Source organism: Microcaecilia unicolor, chromosome 8 (assembly GCF_901765095.1).
Source record: "Microcaecilia unicolor chromosome 8, aMicUni1.1, whole genome shotgun sequence".
Classification (NCBI taxonomy): domain Eukaryota; kingdom Metazoa; phylum Chordata; class Amphibia; order Gymnophiona; family Siphonopidae; genus Microcaecilia; species Microcaecilia unicolor.
Window position 1 is genome coordinate 210453121 of NC_044038.1, and position 21255 is coordinate 210474375.

General features: G+C 44.5%; 1 long non-coding RNA gene across 1 annotated transcript; it reads left to right on the forward strand.

Annotated features, from left to right (window-relative positions):
• Positions 1-687: 687 nt before the first annotated feature.
• Positions 688-7742, forward strand: LOC115475360. The gene is made up of 3 exons (XR_003943015.1): positions 688-716; positions 3087-3088; positions 7676-7742. It is a non-coding gene; the product is annotated as an uncharacterized LOC115475360 (long non-coding RNA).
• The last annotated feature ends 13513 nt before the right edge of the window (positions 7743-21255 follow it).

A 21255-nucleotide genomic window follows, 5' to 3' on the forward strand; every position in this document is an offset into this window, starting at 1 on the left:
CCCGCCAGCCAAACCAGGGGCCCGGATGAAATTTGCCGGGGCCCAGGCCCCTGTGGCCCCCCCCCCAAAGTTACGCCCCTGCTTGTAACCTGGCCTGGCCACTGTTGGAAACAGGGTACTGGGCTAGATAGACCCTTCGTCTGACCCAATATGGCAACTCTTCTATTCTAAGACATAATAAGTACCAGATAATAATAGAAGCGTTTTGTTGGTGAAATCCCGAGACTACATTTAACTCTTTTCATAGTGATTTTATTACCTGTTCCCTGCTAAGATGAGGCATTCCATAACATGGTTGTGAGGATTAATCATAAGTAAACATGTAGTCACAGCAACTTAGCCATTTCTTGTCTAAACCCAGCTATGAATAACTTAAGCATCCAACAGAAGACAGTGGAATAATAAATACAGAGGCCAAACATAGGCAAAAATCCAATCTATTGTGTTCTCTTAAATCCTATATCTTTCAGCAGTGTTGTGCTTGCTATTTTTACTGCTGTATCTTAAGAAGGAAAAGTCAGCTGGTGACCTTAACCAAATCACATTTCTATCTACTGTTCACTGGGTTTCTTTCAGAAAGAACAATTCATATTATGTGCCTTTCCTTGAGAACTTACAGCAAGCTTGTACTAGCTTGTCATTAACCTCCCTGCCTTTCTCGTAGTCTCCAATCTCTTTCCTCCCAGGGGGGTCCTTTTACTAAGTTGAAGCAAAAAGTGGTCTGTGGTAGCGTGAGCGCATGTATTTGGCGTGCACCGGGCCAGTTTTTACCGCGTCTGGGAAAAGGGGCTTTCTTTCAATGGGCCGGGAAAAGGGCCTGCGGTAAAACTGAAACCAGTGCGTGCCTATTTACAATCTGAGCCCTTAACGCCACCCATTGATCTAGCAGTAAGGGCTCACGGGGTGTAGGACATGCTAACTATGGACTTTTGTCTTTGGGAAAGATGGGAGAAAAAAAGATGTGGACTTTATAGTGACTTTTGAACCAATTGCAAGTGCAGTAAAATGGCCACAGGAGCAGTGGGCCGTGAGAGGGCCGGCTGTTTAATTGAAGAGGCTTTGGCAGCCTATAGGGCCTTCTCTTTTACTGTACAGCATAGGGCAGGGAGACTCCAGGGGAATGCGGATGCCCTGTCGAGAATTGCAGAGTCCCTGGAAAAGCTTCCTTTGGCTTCTGGGAGTCGCAATTTCTTGAGGGAGGGGATATGTGACAAAGCTAGCACTTGAGGCCCCACAAAGAAGCAGCTAATCCCTGAACTACAGCTCCCAGAAGCCCTTGCAAGCAGGAGAGAGGAGGGTAGCCCCAAAAGGGTGGAATGGATTTCCAACCCCAGGAGGGGGAGCAATGGCTCAGTGCTAGGGGAGCCAGTTACTCCCTTCCCCACTAGAGGGAGAAGGGGAGGTGAAGCTCAGTCCCTTAGCTGCATCACTGGTATATAATTCCCTCCAGCTGTGAGAGGGGGAGAGACTTCTGGGTGGCTCCCAACCACCAGGAGGGAGAGGAAACTGATTGAGAGAGAAGCTGCCATGGAGTAGGTGGAGGACGGAAAGGGCCTGCCACTGGAGCTTCTCTGGGGGGGAAGAGTAAGCTGCCATGGAGTGTGAGAATGTAAATGTAGCCCTGTCCAGCACATGAAGGCAGTGTGAGAGGCCACAGGGGTGTGGTGCTGTGAGGTAGGAGGAAAGCTGCCAGCTCTGATTGGTACAGGGTCCTCCGGGGTGCTGTGAAGAGGACAGGGGCATTAAGTAGTGGTTTCCTTTGAAGAGACTGTTTGTGAAAGGGTTGACTTATTGGGATGTATAGAACAGCAGGCTGAACTTTGACTGAGCCCTTCTGAGGGAGAGGGGAAGGTAGTGCAAAGGAAGTGGGCCTGAACTGTTAAGGAACTGAATGTTGGCTGGAGTTTGGAACCCGGCCTGTACCCTGTTTGCGAGCTGCATTTCAATTTTGAGAGTGGAACTGAATTGAGAATAAAGCACTTTAGTCCTAAGTCCATATGGCAGTCTGGTTCTTTGCTGGAAACCTGTGAGCCTAACCGGGCTGCCGGCCCTAACCCAGAGCGGAGGAAGCGGACCCCTTTACAATGGGCTAAATCATTCTACATTAGATTTGCCATTTGCATATGCTAAGTATACGGGGGGGGGGGGGCCGGTATTCAGACATGGGAGGTAGCCGGGCTGCTTCCTGCAGTCGGAGCTGAGCCTAGATACTCATTTTTTTGAGGGGGTAAGCAAACATGTGGACAATGGGGAGCCGGTTGATATTGTATATCTGGATTTTCAGAAGGCGTTTGACAAAGTGCCGCACGAAAGACTCCTGAAGAAATTGCAGAGTCATGGAATCGGAGGTAGGGTATTATTATGGATTAAGAACTGGTTGAAAGATAGGAAGCAGAGAGTAGGATTGCGTGGCCAGTATTCTCAGTGGAGGAGGGTAGTTAGTGGGGTCCCGCAGGGGTCTGTGCTGGGTCCGTTGCTTTTTAATGTATTTATAAATGACCTAGAGATGGGAATAACTAGTGAGGTAATTAAATTCGCCGATGACACAAAATTATTCAGGGTCGTCAAGTCGCAGGAGGAATGTGAACGATTACAGGAGGACCTTGCGAGACTGGGAGATTGGGCGTGCAAGTGGCAGATGAAGTTCAATGTTGACAAGTGCAAAGTGATGCATGTGGGTAAGAGGAACCCGAATTATAGCTACGTCTTGCAAGGTTCCGCGTTAGGAGTTACGGATCAAGAAAGGGATCTGGGTGTCGTCGTCGATGATACGCTGAAACCTTCTGCTCAGTGTGCTGCTGCGGCTAGGAAAGCGAATAGAATGTTGGGTGTTATTAGGAAGGGTATGGAGTCCAGGTGTGCGGATGTTATAATGCCGTTGTATCGCTCCATGGTGCGACCGCACCTGGAGTATTGTGTTCAGTACTGGTCTCCGTATCTCAAAAAAGATATAGTAGAATTGGAAAAGGTACAGTGAAGGGCGACGAAAATGATAGTGGGGATGGGACGACTTTCCTATGAAGAGAGGCTGAGAAGGCTAGGGCTTTTTAGCTTGGAGAAGAGACGGCTGAGGGGAGATATGATAGAAGTGTATAAAATAATGAGTGGAATGGATTGGGTGGATGTGAAGCGACTGTTCACGCTATCCAAAAATACTAGGACTAGAGGGCATGAGTTGAAGCTACAGTGTGGTAAATTTAAAACGAATCGGAGAAAATTTTTCTTCACCCAACGTGTAATTAGACTCTGGAATTCGTTGCCGGAGAACGTGGTACGGGCGGTTAGCTTGACGGAGTTTAAAAAGGGGTTAGATAGATTCCTAAAGGACAAGTCCATAGACCGCTATTAAATGGACTTGGAAAAATTCCGCATTTTTAGGTATAACTTGTCTGGAATGTTTTTACGTTTGGGGAGCGTGCCAGGTGCCCTTGACCTGGACTGGCCACTGTCGGTGACAGGATGCTGGGCTAGATGGACCTTTGGTCTTTCCCAGTATGGCACTACTTATGTACTTATGTACTTATGTACTTATGTTGGGCTGTTTCTGGTGACCGCCATGAATATCCAGGTGTTTTAACCGGTTCACTGGCCAAGCTGATAGTCAGTGCCAACCAGTTAAGTTTAAACTGGCCAAAGATATTCCAGCAATTTTGGTGTCCTAATTTGGCCTCCAAACTTAAACAGTGATGCACTGAATACCAGCAGATAGCCAGTTCTATCACGCGATATAACCGACTATCCACTAAGCGCTAATTGACAATATTCAGTGGAAAATAACTGGTGATCTCCCACTGAATATTGCCAGATAGCCAATTAATCGCCATTTAATCGGCCAGGAGCCTTTCCTCAAGCAGACAATCCTGCTTATTTTCGAAAGAGAAAAACGCCTATAGTGTGACCTAAATCGGGAGATAGACGTTTGTCTCGCAAAGGCGCCCAAATCGGTATAATTGAAAGCCGATTTTGGGCGTTTCCAACTGCACTCCGTCGCAGAAACAAATAAAGCTGACGGGGGCGTGTCGGAGGCGTGGTGGAGGCGGAACTGAGGCGTGGTTATCAGCCGAGGAGAGATGGGCGTCTTTATCTGATAATTGAAAAAAAAAGGCATTTTTACCGCAAATTTGGGTCACTTTTTTTGGACCCTTTTTTTTCATGAACAAGTCCCAAAAAAGTGCTCCAACTGCCCAGATGACCACTGGAGGGAATCGGGGATGACCTCCCCGGACTCCCCCAGTGGTCACTAACCCCCTCCCACCAAAAAAACCCCACTTTACAAACTTTTTTTCCAGCCTCTATGCCAGCCTCAAATGCCGTACCCACCTCCATGACAACAGAATGTGTTCGATCCTGTCACAGCCTTTCCCTGGGTCAGATGTGGCTCTCGGGTGCAGTACAGGGTCACATCAGCATTGCATTGTAGGGTATTGGGCTCCGTGATTTCATTAGCTTGTGTTACAGTCTCACGATGTTGGTAGTTGGTAGGCTCTTCTCCCATGGTGCTTTTCCCCCTGCCTACTGGGTCAGAGTGTGCCCTGTTGTGTTTCCTGTTGTAGTCCATGCGGTAGTGGCCATTTTTGTAAGCCAGTTTTAGTTCCCTTTCCTGTGTTAGCCACGTTAGACAACTTAGTTCTTCCCTTGAATGTGGGTGAAAGAGGGCATTGTACAGCATTCTGCCAGCTCTGACCTACTGCTCATCTCAGTACCAGGGAGACTCGTTGCCAGTGGGGCACAACCTCTGATCTGCAGTTAACTGTGAGTAAAGGCGGTTATTCCAATAAAGGACATTTTCGGGCAGATTAGTCTTCAGGTGTCAACTGGTGTGCCAATGTTATATAGCAGCAACCAGTCCTAGAGGCCTGCGTGTATGCAGGTCCCTGGAGCACTTTTAGTGGGTACCGCAGTGCACTTCAGCCAGGTGGTCCCAGGCCCATCCCCCCCACCTGTAACACTTGTGCTGGTAAATGGGAGGCCTCCAAAACCCAGTGTACCCACATGTAGGTGCCCCCTTCACCCCTAAAAGCTATGGTAGTGTTGTACATTTGTGGGTAGTGGGTTTTGGGTGAGGGGGGTTGGGAGCTCAGCACCCGTGGTAAGGGAGCTATGCATGTGGGAGCTTTTTCTGAAGTCCACCGCACTGACCTAGGGTGCCCAGTTGGTGTCCTGGCATATCAGGGGGGCCAGTGTACTACGAATCGTGGCCCCTCCCACGACCAAATGGCTCGGAATAGGACGTTTTTGAGCTGGGCGTTTTTAGTTTCCATTATCGCTAAAAAAAACAAATGCCCAGCTCAAAAACGTCCATTTTTTCGAAAATTCGGTTCGGCCCGCCCCTTCACGGACCTGTTCTCGGAGATAAACGCCCATGGAGATAGGTGTTTCCGTTCGATTATGCCCCTCCACGTTTATTTATTTATTTTGGAGGGGATGTGTCGAGGTAGAGAATGGATCTGGAGTGCTATTCAGCTAGCACACTCACATTACCATCACGATACACGGTTGGCATGTCCATAACCTGGGAGTTCTTAAAGCCTCCTAAATAGGAGCCGGTAAGTGTTACCTCATTATATTTTTTAGAATGGGCATGCACGTATGCTAATGTTACCGAACAGCCAGATATAGAAAAATGCCTATTTTATGGCCATGGTAGACATAGGGCACACTAAGTCCATTTATTAACACAGTTTAGATTTTTAGCCCTCTGGGAATAGGAAAATGCTTAGCATACCTAAGTGTAACTCACCTTGAGCTGCTACTGGAAAAGATATGATCTAAATCCAAATCCTTCTTCCTTCCCTTCCCTTCTCCTTTCAGTTATATTTAGAAATAAATATATTTTCTTCATTAGTAAATGAAATGTTCATATGTAGGGAAGCAGGGATCGATCGGCCTCCCACTACAATGTATGTGCTCTAGAAAAAGGCCTTTTATAATTATTTTTTTAAAAATTGTCATTTCAGACCTCCATGAATTTGAAAGGAAGTTCATTGTTTATTTCACTCTGTCTGCCTACCACTTTCCTAAATATCCCGATGTTCACGGACTCCAGACTCCAGTAGGACTCTATTCCAGCTCACTTTTGTGACTAATAAACTTTTTGTAATACAAGCAGACACAGACAAAGAATGACCCGGAAGTCTCTAATAAAACAGACTCCTTTCTAATTCCCTGAAAGGAAAAAATAAATAAAAGTTACAAGAGTCTACATTTGTTTAAAAATAAATAGTCATGTATTTATATATGAAAGTTTTGGGTAGAATTAGATGCTTTCAGGTGCAAAGGACATATAATCGCCTGTAGCTTTGAAGTAAGGCTTTTTACTATGGAACTCATGTATAAAGATCATTCCATGCTGTCTGCTTTTCTTTTATGAGATTTTCACAGCAGATGCTCTTTGTCAAACAGTCTCCACCATAAATAGGAAAATCAGCAAAGTATAGGGCAATGGCCTTATCAGTAAGACTTTATCCCTCAGGGGAACTTCTCAAAACCACATAAATAGCTAAGAAGCTACTGATGCTTGTGTATTTACTTGTGCAGACAGAATTTGATTAAACACAACTAGAACTGATTTAGTGATTAAAACAATGGGCTGAGAACCAGGAAAGCTAGGGTTCAAATCCCATTTCCCCTCACTGACAACCTTTGTCCTTGTGGCATTAATTGGAACTAATTGGCACCAGTGGCGTAGCTACGTGGGGCCAGGGGGCCTGGGCCCATGTAGATTTGGCCCTGGACCCCCCTGCCGACGACCCTCTCAACCCCCCCTCCTGCCGCCAACCCGCCGTCGCCTGCCTTTGCTGGTGGGGGACCACAACCCCTGCCAGCCAAGGTCCTCTTCTTCTTGCAAAAGGCTTCCTTCTGTTTCTGACGTCCTGCAACTAAAAGCGATGCTCCCAGTCCTCCCATGGGAGGGCCATGGGAGGACTGGGAGCATCGCTTTTAGTTGCATGTGTAATTATAGCATAAGAGGGCTCCCACGCTTACATTTACATGGATACATTTTTATTGAATTAATTAGTACCAATAATTGCTTGTTAAAAAGTTAATTATTAGAGCTAATTAGCTTGCTATTCAATTAAAATGTGCATGCAAATTGGATGTGTGCCCAAATTTGCATGCACATATTTTAGCGCTTTTTCTAGAATTACGAGGTATGAGTTTATGAAGTTTGTATGGTATGCTGCAGAAAGTATGTTGTATGAGCACAACATGTGAAGAAACTAAGGGTTCCTTTTACAATGAGTGGAGTTGAACGGGTAGATGTGAAGCGTCTGTTCACGCTTTCCAAAAATACTAGGACTAGGGGGCATACGATGAAGCTACAATGTAGTAAATTTAAAACAAATCGGAGAAAATGATTCTTCACTCAACGTGTAATTAAACTCTGGAATTTGTTGCCAGAGAATGTGGTAAAGGTGGTTAGCTTAGCGGAGCTTTAGAAAGGTTTGGATGGCTTCCTAAAGGAAAAGTCCATAGACCGTTATTAAATGGACTTGGGGAAAATCCACTATTTCTGGGATAAGCAGTATAAAATGTTTTGTATATTTTTGGGATCTCGCCGGGTATTTGTGACCTGGATTGGCCTCTGTTGGAAACAGGATGCTGGGCTCGATGGACCTTTGGTCTTTCCCAGTATGGCAATACTTATGTACTTATGTAAAGCCATGGTAAAAAGTGGCCTGCAGTAATGTGGGCGCATCTTTTAGGCATGCGGTGGGTCATTTTTTACCGCGGCTGGGGAAAAGGCTATTTTTTAATGGGCCGGGAAATGGGCCTGTGCTAATATTAAAACTAGCACGCACCTATTTAAGGCCTGAGCCCTTACCACCGCCCATTGACCTAGTGGTAAGGGCTCATGCGCTACCCACACGGTAAGCATGCAGCGTGCACCAATGTGGGGCACGCTGCTGGTTACCGCCGGGAATGCCCCCGTGGTAGAAAATAGAAAAATATTTTTTACCCCAGGATTCAGTATGCACCAAACTCAGAATTACCGCTGGGTGCACACGCTACCCCAGTAGTAGTACCAAATGGGCACATGCTACCCGTGCATTAGCCTCCCGAAGTGATAGTTTATGAATATTGTTGGAGCGTGATCAGCTAAACTTAAGCAAGGAGCAGAAAGACTATAGTAGTTTCTGTTCTATAACAGGTTATCAATAGAAATCAAACAAAATAAAACATGGAAAAGAAAATAAGATGATACCTTTTTTATTGGACATAACTTAATACATTACTTGATTAGCTTTCGAAGGTTGCCCTTCTTCCTCAGATCGGAAATAAGCAAATGTGCTAGCTGACCGTGTATATAAGTGAAAACATTCAAGCATTACTATGACAGTAAAATAGATACCATTGGAGATTCTACATGGAATGTTGCTACTATTGGAGATTCTACATGGAATGTTGCTATTCCACTAGCAACATTCCATGTAGAAGGCTGCGCAGGCTTCTGTTTCTGTGAGTCTGACGTCCTGCACGTACGTGCAGGACGTCAGACTCACAGAAGCAGAAGCCTGCGCGGCCACATTGGTGATCTACAAGGGCCGACTTCTACATGGAATGTTGCTAGTGGAATAGCAACATTCCATGTAGAATCTATAGAAATCAAACAAAATAAAACATGGAAAAGAAAATGAGATGATACCTTTTTTATTGGAGATAACTTAATACATTACTTGATTAGCTTTCGAAGGTTGCCCTTCTTCCTCAGATCGGAAATAAGCAAATTTCATGCACAATTGCTGATATAGAATTGGTGCATATTGCCCCTATTTTTCATGCCTAATTTTTTGCACACTTTCTTGAATCTACCCCTAAATGGGTTCAGTAATGCTAAAACGTGGGTACTAATCTTTACATGCTGAATATGTGCATAACTCATTAGAACAACATAAATGCATATATCTGTGTGTATCACTATTCCCTCTAAGCTGAGTGGGAGTCCTCCACATACAGTCCTGCCAGTGGGTGGTGCTGTTTCACCATCACATTTCCAATAGTGAAGGACAGGCAAGCTCTGCAGGACTCCAGGGAACCTGCCTATCCCTAGTAACTGAAAACACAGTATTGAAGCACCGCCCCCACCCCTGGCAGCAATGCAGTTGGAAGACTCTTGCTCAGCTTAGAGAGAACAGTGGTGTGCATATGCTCATAAATGCCCCCCCTCCCAAAAAAAACACCTAAGGGCTATTCTGTAAATAACACATACTGTATATCATGCATAGCATGCATTTTACAGGTATGTATTCAAATGGAGGGAATGCGCTTACATACTAGACAATGACACGGGGACAATGTTTGTCCCCGTGGGTTCTGTCTCCGTCCCCGCCCCTTCCCCGCAGACCCTGTCCCCATCCCTACTCCATCCCCATGGGCTGTGTCCTATCTGCAGAAGTCTTGAACAATTATGATTTTATATTTAAATTTTTTTATTAAAGTATAAAAAGGAATAATATGCTGTGCAACTATTGTGTATAAATTTCAAATAGAAAACAATAACAGCAAGCAGCTACAATAACCCTCCTCACCATCACCCTCTACCCTTCCAACCCCAACAATAGCTGATTTCTACCACACCAAGGAATCCTAATTCACCCTGTTAAAATGTCCAAGGGTACAAAATACAACCCGTTCTGTAGGCCCTAGAGGGGAGAAATATGCCCTATGTAGCACTGTTATGATTTTTTAATCTGTGGATGAATAAGAAGTCATCAACAATCTCATGATTCAGACTAGTCCTCCTGACGTCCACAGTCCTTCCTGCAGTAGAAGATGTCTTCCTAGAAGATATGCTGGTAGCAGGATGTTCAGGACTCCCCATGCAGATTTTGCTAGTTGTGGTCAGCATGTTTGCTTGTTTTTCCAAAAAATCAAAATATCGTTGTCTGCATCACTCAAATAACAGTCCAGTTCATTAACAGGCTTCAAAGTAGAAAATGACACAGGGACAAAGTTTGTCCCCATTCTTGTGGGCTCTGTACCCATCCCCGCCCCGCCCCTGTGGGCTCTGTCCCCATCCCCGTGGGATCTGTCCCCACTCCGTCCCCGCAAGCTCTGCCCCCGTCTCCATCCCCGCGGTTACTGTGGGTCCCCGTTCCCGTGTCATTCTCTATTACATACATAACTTATAGAAAAATGTAAGTCATACACATATCTCTGGCATTTAGGAGCCTACTTTTCTTTATAGAATAGGCCCCAGTCAGACACCGTCTAGGCACTTATAAATAAGCACACTCTTGCAGAATTGCACTTCACATGGGACATGAGCTTCTCAATCTCAGCAGCTATTGGATATGTTCATCTAGTGCCCAACAACAGAAGCAGTAATGCCATTGTCTGTTGAATAACGAGCCTGATGATTGCTACCAAATGGATGCCCATCCTTGGAGACATCCTCCTTATGCATATGTCAATGAAATAGAGCATGCCAACTTTTATAGAACCGGAAGGATCTAAACAAATGCATTAAACAAAAAACAAAATGCTGCTTTTGTGAGTGTGCATGAGAGCACAGGAGATCAGCCTAGCCATGTTCCTGATGCTTATTTTGACTGATGAAATTTTGGTGTAGAAAAGAGGACAAAGAAAACTTGTGGCAAGCTGCCTATTCCGACATAAGCACATGGGCGTGCAGGGACCTTATTTCACTTGCTGCAGTTTCTTCGTTAGGTGTATGCAGGCAGCTCTAATGACTTGGCTTGGGTTCTGACTTCTGGAGCCAAAACAAACCCCAGTGGCTTCTCTTTGCAGTCATATATTCTGACTTCCCAAATCTGTATAATAGCTCACATAATTGCACTTATGTCGACTGTTAATCTGTAGAGCTGCCTGGCATAGGAATTCAGGCTTTCTTACTTAAGGAAATAATTCTTGCTTATTCTGAATTGATTGGTTCCTTTCTGTATGTTTCTGTGCTAGAAGGATCCATCGGATAGGACGGAACTCCTGCAGGTTCTGAGAGCTTTAGAAGGTAGTCCAAACGCTGTGGCAATGCACAAGCCATCATGGCCATGTTTGTGCCTTCATAAGACACTGTTATGTGGTCCCTGGATATATTTAATTATTTATTGGGCTTTATTAATTGCCTTTATGAAGATGGCTGAGGGGAGATATGATAGAGGTCTAAAAAATAATGAGTGGAGTGAATCGGGTAGACGTAAATAGTCTGTTTACGCTTTCCAAAAATACTAGGACTAGGGGACATGCAATGAAGCTACAAAGTAGTACATTTTAAATGAATCAGAGAAAACATTTTTCTTCACTCAATATGTAATTCAGCTCTGGAATTTGTTGCCATAAAATGTGGTAAAGGCGGTTAGCTCAGCAGAGTTTTAAAAAGGTTTGGACGGCTTCCTAAAGGAAAAGTCCATAGACCATTATCAAATTAGACGTGGGGAAAATATTTCTGGGATAAGCAGCATAAAATGTTTTGCACCTTTTGGGGGATCTTGCCAGGTATTTGTGACCTGGATTGACCACTGTTGGAAACAGGATACTGGGCTTGATGGACCTTTGATCTTTCCCAGTATGGCATATATTTGGTCTGTCTCAGTGTGGCATATATAACTTTTTTAGTTAGTAGATAGTACTACTACTACTACTACTTAACATTTCTAGAGCGCTACTAGGGTTATGCAGCGCTGTACAAATTAACAAAGAAGGACGGTCCCTGCTCAAAGGAGCTTACAATCTAAAGGACGAAATGTCAAGTTGGGGTAGTCTAAATTTCATGAGTAGAGATGTATTGGTTAGGTGCCGAAAGCGACATTGAAGAGGTGGGCTTTGAGCAAGAACTTGAAGATGGGCAGGGAGGGGGCCTGGCGTATGGGCTCAGGGAGATAGATAGATAGATAGATAGATAGATAGATAGATAGATAGATAGATAGATAGATAGATAGATAGATAGATAGATAGATAGATAGAAAGTTTGACAAACCGGCAAGAACTTTTGAGAATTTGTTGAATTAATTTGCACATTTTTTTTAAATTTAAAGACAAAAATAATTCAGATGCAACTTCATTGAAATCAGCAAATCTGCACTGCAGTTTTCAGCAAATTTGTCCAGTTTGAAGGATCCATAGCCAGAAGATTTGATGTGGCATCTCACAAATCATCAAATCCATGACAAATCTGCTTTATATCTAGTCTACATTTCCCCCAGATTTGTTGAGGAAATTCTCAGGAAAATCTAAAAACATCATGATTTAAAAACACACTGAAGATCCACCTGGTTTGACTCTGACCTTAAATATTTTTCATATTTCCACTGGTTATGTATCTGGGACCTCCACAGGGTTCCAAAACTTCATGTACTGCAAATGTCTACAGGGCTCTTTTACTAAAGGATTAACGTATGGCAACAGGCTTGCCATGCTGCAACCCAGAACTACTGCCAGCCCCATGCAAGGGCTGGCAGTACTTTCATCCCCAGTGTGTGCCATTTAAAAAAAAATTTCTGCAGACGCTGCCCGGTTACCACTAGGTTAGCGTGGGAGCTCTTACCGCCACCCCAGTGGGTGGTGGTAAGTGCTCCCCCCCCCCCCAAATGGCTGTGTGGCCGCAGCTGCTAGCACAGGGTTCCTTTGATTGCAGCTTAGTAAAAGGACCCTAAGATTCCAGTGTTCTCCAGTGTGGTTACTAGAATTCCACATATTAGATGGAACAGATTCTAGGAGTAGCCTAGTGGTTAGTGCAGTGGACATTGCTCCTGGGGAACTGAATTCAATTCCCACTGCAGCTCCTTGTGACTCTGGGCAAGTCACTTAACCCTCCATTGCCCCAGGTACAAAATAAGTATCTGAATATATGTAAACCGCTTTGAATGTAGTTGCAAAAACCTCAGAAAGGCAGTATATCAAGTCCCATTTCCCTTTCCCTATTTGAGATTCTAGATGGAATGTTGCTACTATTGAGATTCTGTTGCTACTATTTGAGATTCTACATGGAATGTTGCTATTCCACTAGCAACATTCCATGTAGAAGCCTGCCCTTGCAGATCAGCAACGCGGCCACGCAGGCTTCTGTTTCTGTGAGTCTGACATCCTGCATGTACGTGCACTTAACCGTTGTGACCCAAAAAAAGAAGCACGACATCCGATAAACATATGTACAGTACTGTTTATTATACATACAGTATACAGTCTCCGTTAACTGACGTTAGGCTTACTTGAAGTAATCAATCATAGTCCTCTGTGCACTCTTGTGTCTGTGAGTTCCATAGAGTACGTCTGCCAGACAGTAAAAACTGTCATAGCACTGACATCCAGTGGCCTCCAGATAGGCCCGCATGGTGTTGAGACTTTCCAGCGCTCTTGCAAAAATGACAGGAGGTTGTTGAATTTCATCAGCATGTGCCTCGTTGCTCATTTCATCATCTGTTTCATCATCAGCCATTGCCTGCGTGTAGGCGCATATCTCGACATCATTGCTGTCGTCAGCTGTTTGTAGATCGTAATCAACAGCTACATAGTGATGAAACTCCTCTTCAGTAACACAGGCTGGGATATCAATAGCCTGTTCATCTGACGCGTTTGCAACAGCTGCATCTGTTTTGTCCCTCTCCATATCCCTAACAAAGCTTGCCCACTTGTAGCAATTCACAGTGGTTGCCTATGTAACATGATTCCAGGCTTCTTTCTGCATATGTAGGGAGAGAATCCAACAGTGATAGATTACGAGCCAGTTCAACAGCACGTTTAACCTTGCCAGTCTGGTCATCCGAAATGCTCATCAGACGACGTAGCACAAGAGCCCGATAATGTTTTTTGAAATTGGCTATTATGCCCTGATCCATAGGTTGGATCAGAGAGGAAGTGTTTGAGGGCAGGAAGACCACCTTGACGTTAGACAGCCTGAGATCATCACTGTATGCAGCACAATTATCACAAAGCAACAAAATCTGACGTTTTCGTGCCCGCATTCTAGTGTCTAACTTCTTTAGCCACTGCTTCCAAATTTCCCCAGTCATACATGAATTTGCATTAGCCTCGTATGACACAGGAAGTCTCTTAACATTCTTGAAGCAACGGGGCTGTTTGCTCTTTCCAATGACAAGTGGTTCCAAATTCTCACTCCCATCCATATTGCAGCAAAGGAGGATCGTCAGTCGGTCCTTCGACGTTTTACTTCCTGTACTTTCGGCTTGTTTGAGTGCAAGTGTTCCATCAGGAATCGCTCACCAGTAGAGTCCGTTTTCGTAAGCATTGAAAATGTCACGAGGTGCAAACTCGTTCAAGATGGTAGGAAGAACTGAAACAACCCAATTTTCAGCATCAAAGTCATCAGCATCTTCTTTTTCACCATGCTGTTTCTTGAATTTTATGTTGTTCCTCTCCTTCCATCTTTCCAACCATCCAACAGTGGCTTTGAATTCAGTTAGTCCAAGACTTTCAGCTAGCTGATTAGCTTTCTCCAGAAGCAGTGGAAACTGTCTGCTCCTGACTTGAGAAAACCACTGAAGAAGAGCTTCTTCTACCTCCTCAGCTTTTCTTGCCCGTTTTCGTTTCCGGTGTGGATTTGTATTGTTTTGCCAGTCTTCCAGAAGCTGGTCTTTCTGCTTCAAGACACGTGACATTTGACTGGGATTGACATCATATTCTTTAGCAATAGATGCTTGACTTTGTTTTCTAATTTTTTAAGAACTTCTATTCGTTCAGCCAGTGTTAAAGTCTTACAGTTGCGCAACGACGACGACTCCATTGTACACTCTAACAACATTCTTTCACTTATTCTGCCTGTGGCAGTTAACCAACGAGATTTCAAATTTGCCGACCCTTTTTCACGTGCTAATCGGCTTCCATATTCCGTGCGCACGCTTATGCGGAGTCTTTCCTGCAGAGGAGCGGTCATAAACCATGCATATAAGCGAATCTTGCACTTATCAGTGGTGCGCTAAACCGAAGTTTGTCCCCATAGAAATTGATGGCGCCAAAAACGGGACCGAAGTACGGCATATTTATATATATATATATATATATATATATATATATATATATATATATATATATATATATATATATATTTGAATGATGCTTTGAGTTGCGTACACAAATTTTAGTACTATTGGGAAACATTCCCTATGAGGAAAGGCTAAAGCAGCTAGGGCTCTTCTGCTTGGAGAAAAGGCAGTTGAGGGGATATATGATAGAGGTCTATAAAATAGTGAGTGGAATGGAACAGGTAGACATGAATCGCTTGTTTACTCTTTCCAAAAATACTAGGACTGGGGAGTATGCAATGAAGCTACAAAGTAGTACATTTAATATGAATCAGAGAAAATTTTTCTTCACTCAACGTGTAAAAGCTTAGCAGGGTTTAAAAAAGGTTTGGCTAGCTTCCTGAAAGAAAAGTCCATAAGTCATTATTAAAATGACTTGGGGAAAATCCACTGTTGATTTCTAGGATAGGCAGCATAAAATGTATTGTACTGTTTTGGGGTCTTGCCAGGTACTTGTGACCTGGATTGGCCACTGTTGGAAACAGGATGCTGGGCTTGATGGACCTTCGGTCTGTCCAGTATGGCAATACTTATTTACTTATGTGGGCATGCATCTTTTTGATGTATTCTATAAAGAGGTGCACATAAATTCTAGTGCACAAATCAACAATGTGGAGCAGTCATGAGAGAAACATGGGCAGGTCAGGGGTGTTCTTAAAATTTATGCACGTTGCTATGGAATTAGGGGGATCCACATCTAATTTATGCATGAGGATTTACACCAGGTTTTCATGCCGCTAATCACTGTTCTATGAGTCACGCCAAACTTTAAGCACGGTTTAGAGAATAGCACTAACAATGGGCACTAAATTGGATTGCATGCAAATCAAAAGGGGGTGTGGTTATGGGTGGGGCATGGGCAGGTCAGGGGTATTCACAAAAGGTGCATGCTGTGTTAGCAATTTGTGCGCCAGGATTTACACCAAGGTTCAGTTGGTATAAGTCTTTGTACCCAAAGTTGAGTGCCCTTTATAGACTAGCGTTGAGACTGAATTTTCAGCATTGTTCATAGAATCTGGTCCTTGGTGTACAGCATCCTAGCACCTAAATTTCAGGGTCATTTTCAGAACGACCACCCCAAGAGGGGAATAATAATCGAATGGCGCCAGCGAAATAGATTGCCAGTGATCTATTTTGGCGGCGCCGCAAACAGTTGGCCAAACCGTATTATCGAAAAACATGGCCAGCCATCTTTTCTTTCGATAGTATGGTTTAGCCCGGCCAAATGCCAGAGTTTGCCGGGTTTGAGATGGCCGGTTTTGTTTTTCAGCGATAATGAAAAAAAATGCCGGCCATCTCAAACCCGGCGAAATCCAAGGCATTTGGTCGTGGGAGGAGCCAGCATTTGTAGTGCACTGGTCCCCCTGACATGCCAGGACACCAACCGGGCACCCTAGGGGGCACTTCTAAAAATTAAAAAAATATATATACAAATAGCTCCCAGGTGCATAGCTCCCTTACCTTGGGTGCTGAGCCCCCCAAATCCCCCCCCAAAACCCACTCCCCACAACTCTACACCACTACCATAGTCCTTATGGGTGAAGGGGGCGCCTACATGTGGGTACAGTGGGTTTTGGGGGGGTTTGGAGGGCTCAACACTTACCACCATAAGTGTAACAGGTGGGGGGGGTGGGCCTGGGTCCACCTGCCTGAAGTCCACTGCAACCAACAAAAACTGTTCCAGGGACCTGCATACTGATGTCAGGGAGTTGGGTATGACATTTGAGGCTGGCATACAGGCTGGCAAAAAAGTTTTTTATTTTTATTGTTTTAGTGTGGGAGGGAGTTGGTGACCACTGGGGTAGTACAGGGAGGTCATCCCCCATTCCCTCCGGTGGTCATCTGGTGAGTTGGGGCACCTTTTTGAGGCTTGGTCGTGAAAATAAAAGGACCAAGTAAATCCGACGAAATACTGATTAATGTCGCTTTTTTTTTTCATTATCCGCGAAAGCCAGCCATCTGGTAGCCACACCCATGCCCACCCATGTCCCGCCTTCGCTACGCCACCGACACGCCCCCTTGAACTTTCGCCGGCTCGGCAACGGGAAAGCGGCGATGGTGTCAAAAAAGCAGCTTTCGATTATACCGATTTCGCCGCTTTTGAGAGATCGCCGGCCATCTCCCTATTTATGTCGGAAGATGGCTGGCGATCACTTTCAAAAATAAGCCTGCAAGTGTGCAAAGAGGGTGCAGTCTTTCCCAGTACTTTTTAATACAAGCACACACAATTATCAGCGAATGACATTTTGTGACAAACAACAGCCCATCCCTACTTTGGACCACCTTTCAAAATAGTTCTTGCTACTATGGGCAGACTGAGGGATCAAATAACCTTTGTACTCCTGCATCTTCTCTGTTTTTATAAACTGTAACAGCACTTTCAAAGACTCTGACCCCAAAACAGAAATCTAAACGCACTGTTCCATTCTTTGATTTCCGAAGCTTTCTCTCTGCATCTGAAGGGCATCTGGACAGTGCACGGTACAAGAGAAGTGATCTAAATAACAAGCACATCTTCAAGTTCTGTTTTGCAGGATAGCTTGGGAATGTGTCCAATCCACTTCCTTTTGAATTAAGGACTTAAGTTTGCACAGCTGTCTTACTGGCATGTTTGACTTTCAAAACTGTACACACCTATTTAAGTATGTGACTCTGCAGCCTAAATATGGAATCCTTGTGTTTTACCCACCCCTTAGTTTCATTTTGCTTGTTTTTTTCTAACATGAAATGCAGTATGACCCAGTGCCTTGATACAGACACACAGAAAAGACCCACTAAGAGCATGATTCTCTAATGCCATTGAGCTGTCCTTATATGAAGTAAAACAAAAACAGTTTGGAGGTAAGTTTATAAGGTCATTTACACACATGTGTATGTAGCATATATGCATGTAAATGTCCTGTTACAAAATTCCCACTGGACGAAAAGCCGACCACTATGCAGACAATATCCTGCTCATCTGTTACAGTGATTCTCTGCTTCCTGATACTGCTACTCTCCAAAAAGGTCTTGATAGAATGTCAACCTGAACTTCAGGAAATCACTAAAAACCAACCTCTTCAAAACGGCCTACCCCAACAACCCCACGTAAACCTCTTCACCCAGCAACACAACAAGACTATAATCGTACTGGAGAACACGCAATCTTCATCCCTTCCGACCCTCCAATTAGAACTCATACGATCACTACACAACCTTGTGTCTGTTATCAACCGACTGGGCAAACGCCTTTGATGGTACTATGTAAGCCACATTGAGCCTGCAAAAAAGTGGGAAAATGTGGGGTACAAATGCAATAAATAAATAAATAAACCTGCCTCTCAACTCACCTAAGACCACCGCTTGTTGGATTACAAATAAAGCTGCCCCCACACTTTCACCCCTACTCCAGGGTTCCCTGCTTTAATTGGTCACACATTTTAAATATTTGGGTATTATTCTTGATTGGGAACTGTCGTTCACCCCACAGGTTGCAGCTCTGACCAGGTCTTGTTTTATCGTTTTGAGATAATTCCATGCTGTCCGTCCTTACCTAAATAAAAACTCACAAATGACCCTTTTTATGCTGTACTACTGCCCAACAAGATAAACTCATATGTACTACTTTTTGTGTATACCCTACCTTGATTTGTACCTGTCCTCTTCAGGGCACAGACCATATAAGTCTGCCCAGCACTATCCCCGCCTCCCAACCACCAGCCCCGCCTCCCACCACCAGCTCTGGTACAGACTGTATAAGTCTGCCCAGCATTATCCCCGCCTCCCAACCACCAGCCCTAGCACAGACTGTATAAGTCTGCCCAGCACTATCCCCACCTCCCAACCACCAGCCCCACCTCCCACCACTGGCTCTGCCACCCAATCTCGGCTAAGCTCCTGATTACAAGGTTCTCTGTGCAGGTCGTCCAGAGGCAACCATTTCAACAGATGGTTTATAACTTCTTTTCCCTGGTAGCAGCTATGAGTTAACATGCTTCCCACAAATAGACACTGGAAAGAAAACATCTCTTCTAAGCACACTTAAAAATGTTCATGGTTCTTTGCATTTTAGAAATGACTCTTACGACTTCTCACTGAATTATATATTTATAAAATAAAGTATGTACAAAATAGTTGCTGAACTATTCAGCACTGGACCCATCAATCAGAAAGAGAGCACATTACACAGTCTGGTTTATACTATAAACAGAATATTACATTTCTCGAAAATACTTAATACTTTTAGTATTTTCAGATTTTAGAAATCTAATATACAGTGGTGGAAATAAGTATTTGATCCCTTGCTGATTTTGTAAGTTTGCCCACTGACAAAGACATGAGCAGCCCATAATTGAAGGGTAGGTTATTGGTAACAGTGAGAGATAGCACATCACAAATTAAATCCGGAAAATCACATTGTGGAAAGTATATGAATTTATTTGCATTCTGCAGAGGGAAATAAGTATTTAATCCCTCTGGCAAACAAGACCTAATACTTGGTGGCAAAACCCTTGTTGGCAAGCACAGCGGTCAGACGTCTTCTGTAGTTGATGATGAGGTTTGCACACATGTCAGGAGGAATTTTGGTCCACTCCTCTTTGCAGATCATCTCTAAATCATTAAGAGTTCTGGGCTGTCGCTTGGCAACTCGCAGCTTCAGCTCCTTCCATAAGTTTTCAATGGGATTAAGGTCTGGTGACTGGCTAGGCCACTCCATGACCCTAATGTGCTTCTTCCTGAGCCACTCCTTTGTTGCCTTGGCTGTATGTTTTGGGTCATTGTCGTGCTGGAAGACCCAGCCACGACCCATTTTTAAGGCCCTGGCGGAGGGAAGGAGGTTGTCACTCAGAATTGTACGGTACATGGCCCCATCCATTCTCCCATTGATGCGGTGAAGTAGTCCTGTGCCCTTAGCAGAGAAACACCCCCAAAACATAACATTTCCACCTCCATGCTTGACAGTGGGGACGGTGTTCTTTGGGTCATAGGCAGCATTTCTCTTCCTTCAACACGGCGAGTTGAGTTCATGCCAAAGAGCTCAATTTTTGTCTCATCTGACCACAGCACCTTCTCCCAATCACTCTCGGCATCATCCAGGTGTTCACTGGCAAACTTCAGACGGGCCGTCACATGTGCCTTCCGGAGCAGGGGGACCTTGCGGGCACTGCAGGATTGCAATCCGTTATGTCGTAATGTGTTACCAATGGTTTTCGTGGTGACAGTGGTCCCAGCTGCCTTGAGATCATTGACAAGTTCCCCCCTTGTAGTTGTAGGCTGATTTCTAACCTTCCTCATGATCAAGGATACCCCACGAGGTGAGATTTTGCGTGAAGCCCCAGATCTTTGTCGATTGACAGTCATTTTGTACTTCTTCCATTTTCTTACTATGGCACCAACAGTTGTCTCCTTCTCGCCCAGCGTCTTACTGATGGTTTTGTAGCCCATTCCAGCCTTGTGCAGGTGTATGATCTTGTCCCTGACATCCTTAGACAGCTCCTTGCTCTTGGCCATTTTGTAGAGGTTAGAGTCTGACTGATTCACTGAGTCTGTGGACAGGTGTCTTTCATACAGGTGACCATTGCCGACAGCTGTCTGTCATGCAGGTAACGAGTTGATTTGGAGCATCTACCTGGTCTGTAGGGGCCAGATCTCTTACTGGTTGGTGGGGGATCAAATACTTATTTCCCTCTGCAGAATGCAAATAAATTCATATACTTTCCACAATGTGATTTTCCGGATTTAATTTGTGATGTGCTATCTCTCACTGTTACCAATAACCTACCCTTCAATTATGGGCTGCTCATGTCTTTGTCAGTGGGCAAACTTACAAAATCAGCAAGGGATCAAATACTTATTTCCACCACTGTAGCTACAGCTTTGTAGTCTTTGTTGCCCAAGAGAACATATAATACTTAGTAGGCCTAGTTAGAGATGAGTATGCTTTAAATCAGGGGCGTAGCCAGACAACAGATTTTGGGTAGGCCTAAGCAAGAAGTAGGTGGGCACCAAGTGTTCTCCCCCTCTCCTCCACTACGACCAGAAAAATATCTCAGCTGGCGAAAAAAACGCTTCTTTCCACCTTGGCAGTCTGCATCAGGCATGCACTGAAAACTGAGCATGTGCAAGTGCCGATATCATGGAGAGTAGCGTTTTCATTACCATCAGGGGGGAGTCTTCTGCTGGCAGCGCTTAGGATCCCTACTAGCTACCGCTAAACATGTGCTACTGTTGGGTGGGCCTGAGCCCTAAGTGGGTGGGCCCTGGCCCACCCAGGCCC